We start from the raw sequence: 19,100 nt of genomic DNA on the forward strand, positions 1-19,100 counted from the left end.
CGCTCAGCACAGCACAACACAGCACACAACGTCCATGTGCAAAAACTGCTGACGTCACAGCAGCGGAGGGCGGGACCAGTGAGGCGACGCCTTCGGGCGACGTGGGAAAACATGGAAATATCGGCCTCAGTATCAAATTGGCTCAAGCGAATTTACACAAACGTATATAATCGAACATTTTCTGCGTTTATCATCATTTATCTGTTGCAAATTATGGAGCCCCGGACATGAATTGGGAAAACCTTTTTAGCTCTTTGACCGCCATAAACGTTATAAAACGTTTAGTAAAAACCTACGGAAGGGCGCCGAGGACGTTAAAAGACGTTCACTATGTTTTTTTTTGTTTTTTTTGGAAACGGGTGGAGGAAAGCCTTGGGCAGCTGTGCTAAAAGTATCAAGCAGATCTGGTTAATATAATGACTCGTTTTGGCCCCTAGATGGCAGCGATGACTCTCTTTGCACAAGGTTGGATGGGCCGCCCACCGTGGGCGTCAGTAGAAGACGTGAGGTGGAGCTAGAGTGTTGAGGGGACAATGGCTGATGAAGCCACAATGGCGACCGGTTGCAAGCAGCTCACGCTTGAGCATTTTTTTCAAAGACGGAAAGCATCGATCAATACTAAAAAGCGCATTGATGTCGACGATGATGATGACTCCGAGCTTGACGCCAAAGTTGGAAGCCTTCACGCGACCGTTATGATCACGTAGTAAGCCTCACCGGCTAAGCGCGGCTAGCGCTGCTAACGCCGGAAAACGCGCACAATAACCGACCGGGTACTTCTACACAATCGGACATTCGATCGGGCGATGGAGAGTTGTCGAAAAGCATCGACCAATGCACATTGATGATGATGATGATGGTGAATCCCGAGGTTGACGCCACAGTTGGACGCCACAGTTGGACGCGGCCTTTATTCTCACGTCATAAAGCATCACCGGCTAGCTCTGCTAACGCCGGAGCTGCACATGCGGACATTTTGTCGGACAATGAAGAGTACCCCGAGTCCAATGCATATTCATCGGAGGAGCGGGTACAGTCTGATCACGGAGAAAACACTGGTTCTGGACTACGATGCCACCATGAATGGAGTGGATAAGATGGATCAGAACATCTCTTACCACCCGGTATAGCAACTGAAGGACATGAGGAAGCCAGACGTAACACCACCGTAACGTAACCGTAGCATGATCCTGATATTAGACTTGATGGCAACACACACTGCAGTATATACTTGCTATTCCCCGGAAAAAACGGCCTGCAAGAAAGTGGAGCACGCGAAGAGGCAATCTGTTGTGCAAATGCTGTTGCGTCTCCTTGTACGCAGGGGAGTGTTACACAAAAAGAAAAACTGTCGTTGAAACATCCACATATTTGTAAATAGCACCACAGTTGCACACATTTGTAAATAGTTTGCCAAATTGTTGTCAAATTGTTACACTGTTGAATGTAAATAAACGTATTTTGCTATCAAAAAAACACTTTTTCATTCTTGGTGGTAGTGTTTTATAGAAGTAAAGCACTATTTAGGTGTTTGTGGCATCATTCATGGACAAAAAGAAGTGTAAAATTCACTAGAGTGCATGAAATAATATCGTTTCACTAAAAGCTTGATTTCTCCGTATTTGGGTCCAAAACAAGCGAAATCGGATGAAACTAACCATTTTCTATTGTTGATTACTAAAGAACGGAATAAGGTAGAAACAAACTTGTTTTTTCTGATGAAAGATGAAAGTCCAATCTTTCATTTGGTAGTATGTGTGTTTCCATAGTCCAAACAGAACATTCTCGGCTGGCACTGACGGCATCCCTTTTCTGAAAACTTCTGGTAGTCAAAGAGTTAAATTGTGGCCACAATAGTGGTAGGAGGGTGCAAACACTACAGTATAGATTAAGAACTGACCTACATTTACAACTGGTTCTATATTTGCTCCGTGAAATTGTATACAAAAAAAATCCATACGTTTCGTAGATCACCAAATGACCACTGATGATGTGCAATGCTGCTCATCGCTCCTTCAGTGGATGGGTCAAATGCACAGAATGAATTTCACCCCACTTAGACAATCAGTGGTCCTTTAACTTTATAAAATGCGAGAAATATTATTTGGTTACACATAAATTAATTAACTGGTGTCAAAGTGAATATGTTAGTTCAGTTAAAAAATAAATAAATTTGTTTCAATAACTAAAATGTTAAGAAAATAATTTGGATCAAGGCAAAAAAATTAAGGTTGGTTCAAGTGAAGAATTATTGTTTACCTCAATATGAAATGATCAGTCACTCAACTTAGTTTCTGGGAAGACAAATATTTTAGATGTGATATCTGGACATGTTTTTGTTTGTTTGTTTATAATTAAAATAAATAAACTAGATTACAATGAATTGCTATATTCTTTCCAAAGTAAATACAGTAAGTCACTGTAATTTGTATACAGTAAATACAGTAAAAATTTATATACAGTAAATACTTGTAAAAAAAAAAATACAGTAATATACTGGAATAGATTTTCACAGTAATGAAATGAAATTTGCATTTTTATCCAGATTTAAACCTTCTAACCTTGATGTTGATGATGATGTTGATGGTGATTATGTTACAGTAATGCCATAAAGAAACGTGTGAAAATGCACAGCAGGGAACCACATAACATGTAGGCGACCTATTTTCAGGCGGTGGAGGTGAAGGCTCACAATCGTGTGTGTCAAATCTGCTGAGTCATACTCTGCAAATCGTTTTGTTGGCGTACAATCATAACGCCATCGCACGGTTTGTGTGTGCGTGTGCCTTTGTGTTTGCTACATTGTGGGGCCCATGCACGCGAGTTTTTCCAGGTTTAACTACCATTGTGGGGACCGACTTGAAATTGTGGGGACAGACCTTTTTTTGAGGGTCAAGACTTGGTTTTAGAGTTTAGGTTTGAATTGGGTTATGGTTGAGGGTAGGGTAAGGAATGGGGGTAGGCAATCATTTTTGATGGTTGGGGTTAAGGGAAGGGGCTAGGAAAGGCATTATGTCAATGAGATGGCCCCACAAAGATAGTAAAACAAACTTGTGTGTGTACTGACAGTTTGATTTGCACTTTTGAAATAAATTTGTTCAAATTACTTTTAATACTGTGTGTTACTGTTAATAATTAATGATACTCATTTAATTGTCAAAGCTCAAACTAAAAACTGACAAACTTGGGCAGAAGACAATTTTATAATAGTAAGCCTGAAGCTAAGATACTAACTGTTAGCCTGAAGCTAGGATTTTAACAGATAGCCTGGAGCTAATATGCTAACATTTAGCCTGAAGCTAGGTGTTTTGAGTAAGTCAGTCAAACAAAGAAACCCTCTTTTATGATCACTACGAGCTATGAAGATAGCATCTAGTATGACGATATTGCTGCATTTGAGGAAAGTGGGAAGTCGGACTTTTCCGACTTCATACCAGGAAGCAGGGGAAGCACGGGAACGCCGCTTTGAACTCAGAGATCCGAGTTGTGAAGTTGGACAAAAAATATCAGACCCCAACTTCATCAATCGGCTTCAAGCTGATGTCATCCAACAATGGCGACCCCCATGGAGCAAAGATGGAAAAGTCCTGAAAGTAAAAACCCTCCCGTAGTTTGGCAGTAGCCAAAGCCCACAGGTGCTTCTACTCAGCTCGTTTAGCTGCCAGTTGAGTAGAAGCACCCGTGACTCTGCCATGGAGAGACAGACTGTAAATGGCGATACAAATGACACATTTTTAGATTTGTATTTATTTTTTATCTATTGTTACTTCAGTTATTTGACATAGGTTCACGTAACACAATGTGATTTTGAACGACTACGTTAACCAGGACAACAAACAATTTGTCAGAATCAGTCATCTTTGTTTTTTGCATTTGCCTTCAACGCTTTGATGTCAGAACTGGGACAATCCGAGTGGGATCAATCCCACGTCCCACCTTCCTCAAATGCAGCAAAAGATGCTGCCATTTAAACCGAAGCTAGAATGCTAGTCGGAAGCAAAGATGCTAGCCTGTATGGAGGTGAGTTTATTGCGAGCTCACCCAACATGAAGGCTTGTGTGGCAGCATCTTGGTCACTTGGGAGGTTCACACAGCTCAGTACCTTGAGGCTTCTTATAATGAGACACATGAGGAAAACAAAGACAGCATTTGTTTGCGACCGGTCATCCATTGAGGAGCTTCAAATGTGTCACGTCTCCTCGGGGGGGGGTCTCTCGTTCTCGTGAGCTGACAAGTCAACAGCATTCACACGCACATGGACGGACAGACACACACAACAGTAAGATAGACAAACAGACAATACTTTTGAAAGCCTAATCTAAAAGACTAACCATGGTTTGAAACCCCACTTTTAAACCCTAAGATTGGTTTGAAACCCTTATCTGAAACCTAAACTTGAAATCTTCAACCTGTCTGGCTTGAAACCCTAATCATAGCATGAAACCATACTTTTATACCCTAAACCTGGCTTGAGACCCTAAACATTTGCTTGAAACCATAACCCAAGCTTTACTTTGAAACCATAGTCATGTCTTGAAACCATAATTTGTAAACCCAACATTTTCTTGACACTCCATCGCAGGCTAACTTTTGTTCTTATTTTCACATTAACTTCAAACTGACAACATGCAAATGTCATGCCATATCTAATCCCGCTAATTTTGTGCTAGCTTCCAGCTAACTGCATTCTAGCTGCTATATGCTACCCTCAAACAATTCTTTAATATCATAGCATGATGCTAGCAAATTAAAGCAATCCATTCCAAATAACGCTGTATATAAAATGAAATTAGACTGTAGTATTTAAGTTATTTTTATTACCTGCAAGTAATCCTTTCAGTTTAACCTGAGAGTTTTTGCTCCACGTACACCATTTTTGAACATTGGAACAAGGTTTTTGTTTTTTTGTTTTTTAGCTGTCTCAAAACAAACATTTAAAATTGTGATAATTGGATGTATTTCCCATTGCATGTATCCTCATGCTAACTTGATGCTAACTTCAGATGGGATAAGAGCCACTTCGGCTAATCCGTCCAGAGTAATCCTTGGGCCAAAAAGTCATCAGAAGCACCGCTGTTACATAACACGCAACAATTTCAGCCACTTATATTTTGCCCTGCTGCGACCAGTCCCGAGTGGCGAAACCACAACAGGCGGTGCCTTTCAGCTCGGACCTCATGATCAACTCTTCGAGATCCAATCTCATCAAAAAAGCGCCCTGAAAGCTTCAGACCGTCAAATTGCTTGGATTTGAAATTCACAAGGAAATACATGGCCTGAAGGAGAGGTCACCCACTGACAAATTTGTGCACTTCCTGTTTGTCTGATAGCTTTGTTTTCCTATTGCTCACGTCTAACGCCACAATTTCAAACCCCACTCTTCTTTCAAAGCCTAATCTGCATTTGAAACACCTACTTTAAAACAATAACCCTATCTTGAAACCCTGACCCTTGCTTGAAATCTCAATTTGAAACCCTGATCCTGTCTTGAAACCCTAACCTGAAAGCCTCGCCCTGCTTTGAAACCTTAATAACAATGGCGCCTAACCCTGACTTGAAACCCCAATTTTAAACCCTAATCCTGTTTTGAAACCTTAATCTGAAAGTCTCGACCTTCCTGCTTTGAAACCCTAATATTAAATACTAACCCTGACTTGAAACCCAAATTGCAAACTTTTGAAAGCCTAACCCTGGCTTGCTTCCGAACCCTGCCGCCATGTTGACAGCTTCCATGAGGTCACATGTCCAGTGAGGTGGCTCCTAGTGTGATTTCCAGCCTCACGCATGAGCGGCTATGAACGGTCTCCCGACTAGCTATGCTTTCACTGCGGGAGGTCGCATCTTGAGATCCGAGAAACGAGCAACGCATCAGCGCACGCCTGACACCCTGACACTCACCGCACTCCATTTTTACCTCATGTGCCGCTCTGGAAACACATTGCAACACGTCTTAAGGTGTATGTGACTGTCACGGTGTGGTCACGGAGCGGCGTGGCGTGTGAAGTGGAGGACCCAAAATGCAGGGAGGCAGGAGAACCACAGCAGGAGTGCAAAACTGGCGTGCTTTATTTTACAGAAAACACTAACCAGGGTACTGGTTAATGCTAACTAAACAACAAACTGAAAAGATACAAAATCAAAATGACAGACAGAACTCCGGGGGTGACCGTGACAAGCTGCACAGATCCCACGCCGACTGATCACCACCCGGGAATTAAATACACTCACACTAATTGGGTAACTAGCCACACCTGGGGCCAGGCATAAGTGGCTGAGGGCCCGGATTGGTCAACCCGGAAGGGCTGGAACCCACTCAGGACCAATCGGGACCCTCAACCAAAACCAGATCTTCCCAGACATGACAGTGACAGGACACACAGACGTTTACAAGGGGGTTTTATGTGAATGGACGGACAAATGTTTACATGGAGTTAGTTGTATGATCATGGGTAGATGGTTGTTGACATTATCAACCCATATAACAAAAGACAAACGATTTTATCTCCACCAAAATTGTGAAGCTAACGTTGAGTGAACGTCTGCTAGCTTCATGCTAACATGTAATGCAAAACACCATAGATGGGCTAAGGGAAATTAGCATCAACGTGCAGGTGATTACAACCCTGCTTGAACACAATTGCCAGGCTACATACAGCACACGGGTTGTGTCGTACGCACGGCGGCGAGGGCCGAGGATGGACCGTGAAGCGACAAACTGGCAAAACAAGAACGTGAGAGCAGCTGGCTCTCCGACATCCCGTCGGGCTGCCGCTCTCCCGCCGTCTGTGTGCTGCTTGGCTATTCCATTGGCAGCCTGCAAGCATGCGTGTGTGCGTGTGCACGGTGAGGGCGGCGCCCCGGCACACGCACACGCGGCGTCCCATGCTGTGATATTCCCGGAGGTGCTCCATACTCGCGAGTGCATTTAGATTTTTCCACGACAATTTTCTAGGCCATGGACCCAAAGAAAGAAAAACAGTGCCAGTGGCAGCAACAAAAAAAAACATACAGTGCTACGAACCACAGTGGAATTAGGAAGGAGATTATCGCGCCTTTGTATTTACCGTGACTACTTCTGTAAATACTGGCACAAGGACCCCCCCCCCCCCCCTTAGCCGTTCAACAATGTGCCTGACGTTAAACAACGCACGCAAGGAACGCTTAGTAGTCTAACAATAAAAATACACAAACTCAGCACTGAACTAAAGCTAGCATTAACATAGCATTTATCATCCACTGATGCCATCACACCACAACAAAAAAGATCAAGTATTTTTTATTGTTTAAATACTGTACTCTACTGTAAATGTAAAAAATCATAAATAGAAATTAAAATAAGAATTTTCTGTTTTTGGAGCTTGGAACGGATTAATTGCAATTACATTATTTCCTATGGGAAAAAATGTTTCGGAGGTTGAACAATTTGGACTTTGAACAACGAATTATGTTTAAACTCCGAGGTACCACTGTACGTAAAATTGTCCAAATACTCAGAATTTCAGCCTCTAAATATCCAATTATCAATCCATTATTTTTGTGTTGACATTTGCTTTTACTTGGGAAAATAATGATCAACAGTTTTGCCTATTTACTGATAACCTCGCAACTCGCCAGCCAGACTGATAATTGTGATTCAGGGAGGGGGTTTGCACGGACATCTTTACCAGATAAAAATGCACCAATGCAAATTCAACAAGGAAACGGTGAGTAATTCTGCGAAAACATAATTAATTGCCGCATCCATTTGTCTGTTAGCTTTGTTTGTTCCCCTCCGCCATCGGTACTTATTGGGTTCATCCTGCCTAAACAACGCCTGATTGGTGCAACCTAAAAAAGGTCGGCTGCAAACGTATTAGCGGGAGCAGTACAAGATGTTTTCTCCGGAGTTTGTGAACTCACAAATACCGCGAGAATTCATCTTGCCGACAAAGTAAATTTTCCGACATATTATGGACCAAACCAGTAACTGAATTACTGTATAATTAATTTGTTCGTGCATTTTTTTTTTTGCACTAGTCTGTCAGTTTGAAATAATGTCATGTTCTTTAATAAATGTATTTTATTTATTTATTTTCACTATTGCTGTGACAGTGACAATAAAGTTCAGTTTGTCTTTTTGCCTTGGAGGAGGTCGAGAGCGGTGCGAATGGCGGTTTGCGCCCGTGTGTGTGCGTGCCACGCATGTCCTCGGTAGTCACGGAAACGCTGTGGCCACTCGCCAGGCCACTTCACTCGCGCAACGGGATACTGGACGACTCCCAGCAACAAACAACACACTTTGTGCTCCTTCTGGAGATGGGTTGTATTTCGCCACAGGGACAGGAAGTCCTCAACAACCTTGCAAATCTTGACAGGAAGTGCCGGAGAGGAAATGCAATGTATACAGTGATGCCGGTAAGTGTTACTGTGTAAAAATGGCTGCCATTTCGAGTATCTAGTAATCTAAGACATGACTTTAAATGAGTCTGATTCCAAGCCTGGACGTGTGACTTTGTGACAAAACAAAGCTGGCGTAATATACAGCTATAGAATAGGCGACAATTGCCACGAGGCTACAGAAGTAATAAAAAAAATCAGGCGCAAGTCACTGACCACCTCACCAAATTCAGCCACATGCATAGTTTTTGATTTTGTGAAAGATAAAGATGAAAATATTAAGGTTGGATGTACTGTGGACAAAGTAGCTTAAAAAAGAAAAACACATCAAATTTGAAGAAACATTTGGAGTCAGTCGCAGCACAGTAAATTCAAGCAAGGATATATATATATATTTTTTTAAAGTACATTATAAATGTCAAGTGTAGTCAAGAAAGACAATTTTTAAAATGATTACGTCAAGAAGGCTGTTTTTATTTGAAATATTGCTAAAAATGGATTTGCAATACAATATTGGCAAAACCAGTTGTCAATTTTATGCTAAGTGGGGTTGACGGCGTCTGTTGAAAGTAACTAATGAAGTGCAGTCGTGATCGAAAGATGACATACACTTGTAAAGAACGTAATGGCATGGCTCTCCTGAGCTTCCAGTTATTTCTACAACTCAGATTTTTCTTTGATGGAGTAATTGGAACGGATACTTTCCGTTAGCAAATCTGTTGGGTCAAAAATTCATATGCTGCAACATGAATGAGCAATTTTGGTGTCTTAGAAAGTTTGTCAAAGAAATGAGCTTCATACCATTGCCTCTTATCTTCTTGTTTGTGATTTTGAGGCCATTGAAATAGCGCTCTTTAGATACCGATGCCCACAAACGCTACAATGGACATTCAAAGGAGCTCAATGTTGTCAAAACAGATCTGAAAACGCAAATCATTGACTTGAACAAGTGAGGAAAGATGCTTGAAGCCATTTCAAAGCAGCAATTGTTTGCAAGTATAAAGTGCATGGCACTGTTTAGCACTGCCATGATCAGGAAGAAAATGCAAGCTATCGCCTGCTGCTGAGAGAAAATTGGTCAGGAGGGTGAAGATTCAACTGAGAACGACCTTAAAAGCAGATATGCCAAGAATTCAAAGCCGCTGGACTACAGCTGCTTTATTGATATTGCTGCTGATCATATGGACAAAGATAAGACCTTCTGGAAGAAAGTTCTGTGATCAGACAAAACAAAAATGGAGCTGTTATGCCCAGCAATAAGTTTGGAGGAGAAAACCCCCAAAACACCAAAGTTTCGATGCTAATAGAACTGCTGCTTTACACAGAGTAACTGAGATAATTAAGAAGGAGGATTCACTTTTTTTTTTTTCTTTCAAAAATCATCACCTCAAAGTTTTACCTTTGGGCACCGTGGGGTGTTCCGACAACACAATGACGCAAACATACATCAAAAGTGGCATTGGAATGGCTAAATCAAGCGAGAATGAAGCTTTTAGAATGGCCTTCCCAAAGTCCTGACTTATTAAACCCCATGAAGCAAGTCAACACATTTAACTGAACGGCACCAATTCTGTCAAGAGGAGTGGTCAAAGATTCAAGCAGAAGCTTGTGGATGGCTACCAAAAGCGCCTCATTGAAGTGAACATGGCCAAGAGACATGTAACCAAAAATGAGCATTGCTGTATGTATATTTTGGACCCAACAGATTTGCTTACTTTTTATGTCAACCCCCAATAAAGTCATGAAAGAACAAAAATTCACAAATCAAAAAAGAAAATATCCGTTCCAATGATTCTATCAGAGAAAAATCTGAGTTGTAGAAATAACTGGAGAGCCATGACATTATGTTCTCTTGTAAACTTTTGATCACGACTGTAACTTGTAATCCAACTTAGCTACTTTTAAAATCAATTCATCAATAAAGTAAGTTATTTTTAAGATCAAGTAATCATAAAAGTAACTAAGTTACTTTTTCAGGGTAACAGTGGCAACCCTGTATGTGATTGGACAGACAACTGTGGAAGGACAGGACGTGTAGCCTACGTCAATCAACTGTACGTTACCATCACCGGTCAATCGATCAATCAAACTTTATTTATAAAGCACCTTTCATACATTAACTCATTCACTGCCATTGACGGCTATCGACGTAAAAAAAAAAATCATTTTAACTATTTCTATTAGTTTAAAAAAAATCCACTTTTTAAAAAAAAAGAAGAAAGAAAGAAAAGATTATTAAAAATTAGGGGCGTTTTTTAATTGTAATTAATCGCATGATTTCACTAGTTATTTGTATTATTAAAAAAAAAAAAAAGATTAAAAAAAGAAAAGATTATAAAAAATTAGGGGCATCAGGCGATTAAAATTTGTAAACGTAATTAATCGCATGACTTCACGAGTTCACTCACAATTAATCACAAATTTTATATCTGTTCTAAATGTACAATAAAACAAAATTTCTAGGTTTTCATACTCTTGTTAACAAAAGTGGGGGGGAAACGAATAGAAATAGTTCAAATGAATTTTTGACGTCTATAGCCGTCAATGGCAGTGAATGAGTTAAAATGCCACTCAAGGTGCTGATGGGAAAAACATAACAAATGCGTCAGTGATGTGTATGTAAATGGACAGATGCTAACATGTGAGTTGATATTACATGATGTATGTAAATGTACAGACAAATTTGCGTTGGCGAAAGACGGCTTGAATTATTTTGTGGCAGGACAGGAAAAGTGGGTTCGCCGCGGTTGTCGTCACGCTTATGTCGCAACGTGACCGTGCTTATCGCAACCCACTTTCACACGCGCATGCCGCCAGATGGCCTCGCTAACGCACTGTGAAGTTGTCTGTTGCCATGGCGACCACGGTCAGGTACACAAAGGCGCCTCTACCTCACATGTGGAAAAAGTACCAACATGCTTTAATTAAGTACAAGTACTGATATGTAAAAAAATAAAATAAACCAAAGTACAAGTACTGCTTCAACTCTTGTACTTAAAAAAAATTACAGGTAAAAAAGTACAGACTAGAAAATGTACGAGAATGACTTTTTAGCGCGATGTAGCATGACATTACAGCATGACATAGCCACGTTAGTGTCACGTTCTTGTCTTTTGTGGGAAACTATGTCGGTCAGGACTGGACTGGGCCATCTGGAGAGGCAGGATAATTCCCGGTGGGCCGTCCTATATTTCAACCGCGAATCGGCAGCTCGTTTCAAAATCGCACAGGCAGCAGCTCACGCATTCGTTTTGAAATCAGCCCGTAAATAAAGAGTATCCACATCATCTTGTGTAGACTCATTGTCAATCAACTCCAACGTGATTACAGGCCATTATATTATATATAGTATAGTTTGGGCTTCCCTGCTAAAGCTGCTGCCCCCGCGACCCGACCTCGGATAAGCGGTAGAAGATGGATATATTATATATAGCACTGACTGCCTGCCTTTGTTACTAAGGGTGTCACTGAGTTACAATAATATAACTCATTCACTGCCACTGATGCCTATAGACGAAAAAAAATTTTTTTAACTATTTCTATTAGTTTAATTTTTTTTTCCACTTTTGTTAACAAGAGTATGAAAACCTAGAATTTTTTGATTGCACATTTAGAACAGATAGAAAATTTGTTATTAATCGTGAGTTAACTCGTGAAGTCATGCGATTAATTACAATTAAAAAATGTAATCACCTGACACCCCTCATTTTTAATAATCTTTTCTTCATTTTTTTTTTTTTAAGATTTAAAAAAGAAAAGATTATTAAAAATGAGGGGCGTCAGGCAATTCAAATTTGTTCCATGACTTTACTAGTTAACTTACGATTTTATATCTGTTATAAATATACAATTTTAAAAAATTATAGGTTTTCATACTCTTGTTAACAAAGTGGGGAAAAAAGTTAAACTTATAGAAAATTGTTCAAATGAATTTTTGACGTCTATAGCCGTCAATAGCAGTGAATGAGTTAATATCAAAAGTAGCAAAACTTGAATCCACGAAGAGAATCAATAAAGAATATAACTATATTAAACCTTGTCTGTACACAAATAACACATAAAAGAGGCAAAACACGATCACAAGTGTTACTAGTAACAGCAACAAAGCATGATGAGAAAGCCTCCTATGACTACAGTGGCTCTTCTTCAAATTAGCGTCAGTCAGCTCAGTCGTGTGCACCAGAAGTGGTGAGAACACATTTCAAAATAAGAGTACAAACAGAAAGTACAATGTTAGATGCCTTAATCTTGCCGGTATAACTTTGTTTGGTAAGTGTGTCTTGTGAAGTGTAAAATGTCTTATCCCATTTAATGTGCATTTGCTTATTGGTTTCTTTTTGTCCTTTTTTGCCCATTTTATGTTCACACACTTGTTCAAATAAACAAAGACCGTGCTGTCGTAAGAGCATTCAATATCGTTGGAGGGAATGCTCCAGGGCTGAAAATGAGTCCCAGTCCGGTCCCTGATGTCAATCATAATCGTTTGATTCGCAAACAGGTGACACGCTCACATTCCCACCTCTCGAGACGACAAACGTCGTCACAATCACAATCGCTACAAACAAACGCGCCCTACACGCATGGCATGCTGTGTACAACGCCCAAAATTCCTGATGTCCTGATACGTGACGTAAGTGTCTCGTTAACACTCATCGCCTTGCCAGCGAGACCTCACCAAGTGTTCACAGTCAACTAACATGAAAACACTGACGCATGCATGGCTGACCACTAGGTAGCGCTGTTCCTGACGACGGCCTTAGCATGCTGGCTAACATGCCAGTCATTTTACCAGACGACTGCCACTTGAGTCCAGAACGATTGAGAAAGTCTTTAAGGCGCAAATTTTTTTGTCAAAGTGTGTTTCTAAAGTGTATAGGTTTTAATTTCATTGTTGTTAACATGATATTTGAATGAATACTATATTTTATAAGAGTGACATACTAGTTTTAATCATTTTCAGGAGTACATGGCCATTTTCACATCTCCGTATTGACCAACATAACATTTGCGTCCAAAATATCACCAAATACATTAAATGTTTTTATCGAACCTCGATTATTTCCACGAGTGTCACTGATTCCATAAAATATACTTATTAAAAATAAATTGGTTTTTTGTAAAAATTATCTTGCCACCCCGTCACACTTACTAGTTTTGTCTATAAATTACTGAGTGTTGCTTTAAATGACATTACAAAGAGAAAATTATTTGAGTTCATTTGTTCTTTGCCTTTAGAACAAATTCCCATAATTACTGTTAAGGTTTACGTAAGGAGAATGAAATGCTTATCAAATTCGCAAATATTTCTTGCACTTTTCCAGCAAGCGGTTATATTAATAAATCCTCATTTTTTTTATATTATTATCATTATTTTAGATCACTATCATCATCATACTTACATTAGTATCCAGAATTAACGAAAATGTCTAATGTCAAACGAATGCTAAAAACCCAACAGATCATATAAAGAGACAAAAATTAAAATTGAGGGAAACGGAGTGAAATGCTTCATGAATTAATGCTGAGTAATGTTCTTGTTTTGTGGACTAATCAATGGACTAAAGTTTTATTTAAAATTTTGAAGTCAATATATTTTTGGTAAAAACAATGATACCAATGACATGTGAAATTCATATTTCATGGCTAATGAGCCTAAAATGAAAAAAAAAAAAGTATTACATGACATAATATCTATTGATGGTTTAAAAAAGGACATTTTACGAGTAGCTAAACATTAGATTTTTAAATGCATTTCATCTACCATCACTCAAGTTGTGTAAATATTGTCCGTGATAGGGTGGTACAAAAATAACTACAAGGTCTAAATAAATAAATAGATATTAATAAAGATTTCATGCTTGAGGGGGGAATATGTTGTTGTTGTTTTTTAAGATTAACATATCTTTCATGAAAATGTTAGAAATTGCGAAGAGGAAATGGCCCCCGTTTTCGGAGAATGACTCAGGTGCCTTCTAGACTTTCTTGTTTAGGTATCTTCGTCTCAATGTACTTTTGACCAGGTGTCTTTTTGTTTTGGTGTATTTTTGACTATTTTCACTATCTATCTTTGTGGCTCTGAGTAGACATTTTTGGATGAGAGTTGAATAAACAGACACAAAAGTGTAGATAGCATTAGCTAAAATGAGCCACATGTATTGCATAGTTTGTTTGTGGCGCTGCCTTTAATGCTAACCCAGTGTTTCGGTTCCATTCATTCCTAAATCGTAGCCGCCACACACACACACATAAAAAACAAAACAATTCATCTGGTCGCACGGCGCCAGTGCATGTTTCAATTCATAGTGCAACGGATAGAACCGTGATGCGTTCGGATCACGCGCGAAGACAAATCAAGCTAGCTGCCAGGCCACCATGCGCTGTGAGGACCAACTTCAAAATAAAAGCCTACCCAATAATACATGGACGTTAATGCAATTGATAATTCGTAACATCCGGGCATTTCCGCTATTTCCACAGTGCAACGCTTTTTTTCCACGGCATATTCGATTGCTTTTGCCTGTGACCAGACATGTTGTTACAGTAGTCAAACAACATTTGATGACATTTTGAAATCAAAATAATCCTCACAAATCAAATTACAACGATCCAAAGTCCAATGCTTTTCAAGGAGCGGAGTTTCACTGAGGAAAAAAAATGCTGCATTCGAGGAAAGTGGGGAATTGGATTTATCCAACTCGGATTGTGTCAGTTCCGCCGTCAAAGCGTTGGAGGCAAATGTAAATAAAGGACATATGTTCACGTGACACAACGTGATTTGGAATGACTGCGTTAGCCAGAACAACAAACGACTTATCGGAATCATCTTTGTTGCTCACATTTGCCGCAAACGCTTTGTGGGCGAAACTGAGACACTTCGAGTGGGATGAATCCGACTTCAAACCCTCCTTGAATGCAGACCGCCATTTGGACTTGAATTTCGGAATTGCTGAAAATAAATCTGAGAGGAATCACTGTAACCTTTTAGTTGATGAGCATTTCAATCAACGCAGTTTGCACTTTAAAGGGCAAACAAAAGGTTAGCAAGCGCAGCGCTAAAACGTTATCAGCAAACCCAGGAAGAGTTTGTCGGCAATTGTCCGTCTCTCAAAGTGATAGACAGACGCGCTGTCGTCATAGCAACCAATTGATCAAAGACCAAATCTTCATATGATGATAATGAGGAAAAAAAAGTTTAAAATGTCAAATGTTTTTTTTTTTCTTGTTGACGTATTTAATCCAGTTGGCTGTTTTTTCTTTTCTTTTTTTAAAACCATTTTTTGGGTTGTGCGTGCGTGCGTGCGTGCGTGCGTGTGTATGTTGAGACGGAGGGGCCTCCAAAAAAAGCCTACAAGTATCCTGGCGTCCTGGCGGTTACGTAACAGGCTCACATTCCAGGTAGGGTTGCAGGCTGGATCACAACTAAGCGACAAAAACAAAAAGAGAAGGACAGAAGAAATGGATAATATAAGGAAAGGGGAAAAACAGACAAATAAAGACAGAAAAAGGAAAAATATAATAAAAGACAGCAAAACTTGACTTCATGCCAACTCTGACTTGAAAGCTTACTTTTAAAAATCCAAACCCTGACCTGAAGTAGTCATTTCTTAAACCTGAACCGACTTAAAACCCTAACCCAGGCTTTAAAAAAAAAATCAACACTGGCCGAAAACCCTTACCCTGCTTAAACTCCAACTTGAAACCTTACTTAAAATCCTAACCATTGCTTGATAGATTTGAAAACGATGTCTATATTTGACACTCAATAACTGGGACTAGAAGCCCTCCTTTGAAACTGTACTCTGGCTTGTGTGTCAAGGTTTCATTCCTGTCGTGTGTGTGGTGTACAGGTTTGTGTTATGTTGTATTGTGTGTAGTCCGTTTTGTGCATTTGTTGTGTATAGCTTTGTCAAAAGTATACGTGTATCCCATGTGGCGTGTGCACGTTGTGAGTCGGGTATGTGTTTGCGTATAGTGTGCATGGCAGTCCAATTAAGTCTCCCTCAACCTCGCGTTAATGCTGTGTCGTGTGCGTGCGCGTGTGCGCGTGTGCGTGCGACAGTACCATCCAGCTCCGCGGGCGGGCTGGCAGCTCGCTGGAGTTTTGGTCGACGTGCTGAATAATACAAAGCAAACAGTGACCTACTTTCCACGCAGGGAACAAACCTCTCGCAAAACCCGGAAGCGGATTTTCCCTTCCTGCCGAAACGGAGCGCGCGGACCGGACTGCGCGCGTGGGAAGCCGCGAGGCGTGTGGGTAGATACGTTCCGCACTTTGTGGCGTCCCGCGAATGTGCGTAAACAGGCAGGCGCAGGAATACTGCGGAGAGGCCCCGGCCGGTCCCGAGGCCTCTCGAGTCGGAATGTCTTCTTCTTGTAAGCCGGCCGGTGCCTCACCTTGATTTGGGACACGTCGGAAAAAGAAAAAGGAAAAGAAAAAAAAGCACACAAAGACAGACTGTTTCCTCATTCCTAGCTTAAACCCAAATAAAAACAAATAATACATGCAAGGATTTTATTATGTTGCGGTCACGTATGCGCTGGAACTGAGCCGGGTTGATTTGAGGTCAGAGGCGGGTACATTCTGGACTGGTTGCCAGGCAATCACCGGTCACGTATAGCATTCACACTCATACACGCAAGCACATTTATAGTCTTGAATCAACATAATTTTTATTTGGGGGGGGGGGGGGGGGGTTCAAATAGTTTTGGCAAGAGAAGCAGGTTACACACCGGACTGGTCAGTGGAGCGGATCTTGCTATGACTCATATAAACAAACAAACTGGTCATTTGTCAACATCAGCACATATGTGGAATGGTCGCCAGTTAATGGCATATTTTGATAAACAGACCCAACATGTAAACTAGACAAGATTGGAGCTTTAGAATTGCCAGGCAGACTTACTCACTGCTTATTCACCATGCCAACATGTTTTACAGGAAACTTAAGAGATCACCGACCAATCTTTTAAGGCCACATTTGTTATGCGAGAACAAAGTTCGACAAGAGACCGATAGGCATGAAATGATCTGAAAGGACAACCAGGAAGTTGGACGGGTCGAGGACAGGTCGCAAATGTAGGCCAGCGCAATGTTTGCATGGAAGGAGGGACGTGCTAAAAATAGAACACGGGCTTGCAGCCACACAATTTTACTGCCCGTTGGCGTCCCAATATTTTTACACATCACATTTTGTACGTTTCCAAACACTTGGGATGAAAACAATTTATCCAATTTTCACATACTTTTGTCCATACAGGTATCAATACTTTTGATTAAGGTTGGGCGAGTATGGATATATCAGTATTCGGACGATACAGGCCTTATTTTGGTCATTTTTTCCCTCAATGTATTAAATGGAACTTACATCAAATAATATAATAATATCGCTTATATCAAAAGTAATCGAGGTATCTGTACTCGGTATCGGTGAGTACTCAAGAAAGAATTCTGGTATTGTATTATTGGTCTGAAGAAAAGTGATATTGAACATCCCTACTTTTAACCAAACCGCCACATTTTTTCCCCTCTTAACTTATGACTTTCCATAAGCTTCACAAGTAGGTTTATGTGTCCCAATACTTTTGACCACACTCCACATTTTCACTTCCTGGAGGGAGATCCGTGTTGGCATGGCAACAGAGAGGTGTTTCATTATCAGCAAGTTTCTTGCAGGAAGATGATTGTGACAAAAAAAAAAAAACACACCCACACAAAAAAAAAGGAAGGAAAAAGTGGAGCGTGTGAAAGTAGGACAGGAGTGGAAAGTTTAACACTTGATGCTCCGATCGTTTCAAAACTTAGCAATTGTTGTATGACTCATCTAATTATCTGACTGCAGGAAGCCGCAATATTAGAAACATTTGTTAAAATAACATACTACTACCCAATCTTGTGTTAAAAATAAGTAGCTACTTATTTATTCTCATAATTTCTTTAATTTTGTAACATTAGAAAAATTACAAAATATGACTAATCTTTTTTTTTTTTATCAATAAATAATACTTCACGTCATAACATCACAAATGGTTTCTTAAAAGTACTACAAAAAGTGACCGTTGAGAAAATATGTTAATACTGCACTACGACCTGATGGGAGGCTGTCTGAATATTAGATCGCTAACCCACAACAATAACAAGATTGTTGAAGTCAAATTTGTGTCAACATTTGGATGTTTTTGTTTTTGCATCGTGTGTGATGGTGGCGTACCTAATGAAGTGTCCAGTAGTGTCATGTCATCAAACACGTTTTTCATCACTTGTGACTCATGTTAAATAACAAAAGAAAGCACTCAAATGGATTTGTCTCCTGAAAATAGGGACAAGCTATTCTGTGTTTTGCACTTTTGCCGTTAGGCCATTGAGTTATTTGTGTCAAGAGACGACTTAGCTGAGTGTATTTGCAGAGGATTACCACGGGGCCACGAATAGTTGGCTCGCTTTTGGCCGAAGCCCTTTCGATCCCGTCCTTCGTGTCCACCTCAACATCCAGGAAGGAACATGACGAGAAAGACAGAGTGCAGGGCTCACCAACATTTTTCAAGCTGAGACACTTCTTGGGTGATGATTACCCCTTCAGCATTTGGTTCTTGCTTTGAAAACAACCAATTTGCTCATATTACCTTTAATGTTGTAATTATTAATAATAATTAATGATACATTTATGTGATGACACTGATCATGAGTTGCCACAAGAACAAAAATATATATATATGACTTCAATCTT

The sequence above is a fragment of the Leptonotus elevatus genome, chromosome 1 (assembly GCF_054856555.1).
Source record: "Leptonotus elevatus isolate MCC_2025b chromosome 1, RoL_Lele_1.0, whole genome shotgun sequence".
Classification (NCBI taxonomy): domain Eukaryota; kingdom Metazoa; phylum Chordata; class Actinopteri; order Syngnathiformes; family Syngnathidae; genus Leptonotus; species Leptonotus elevatus.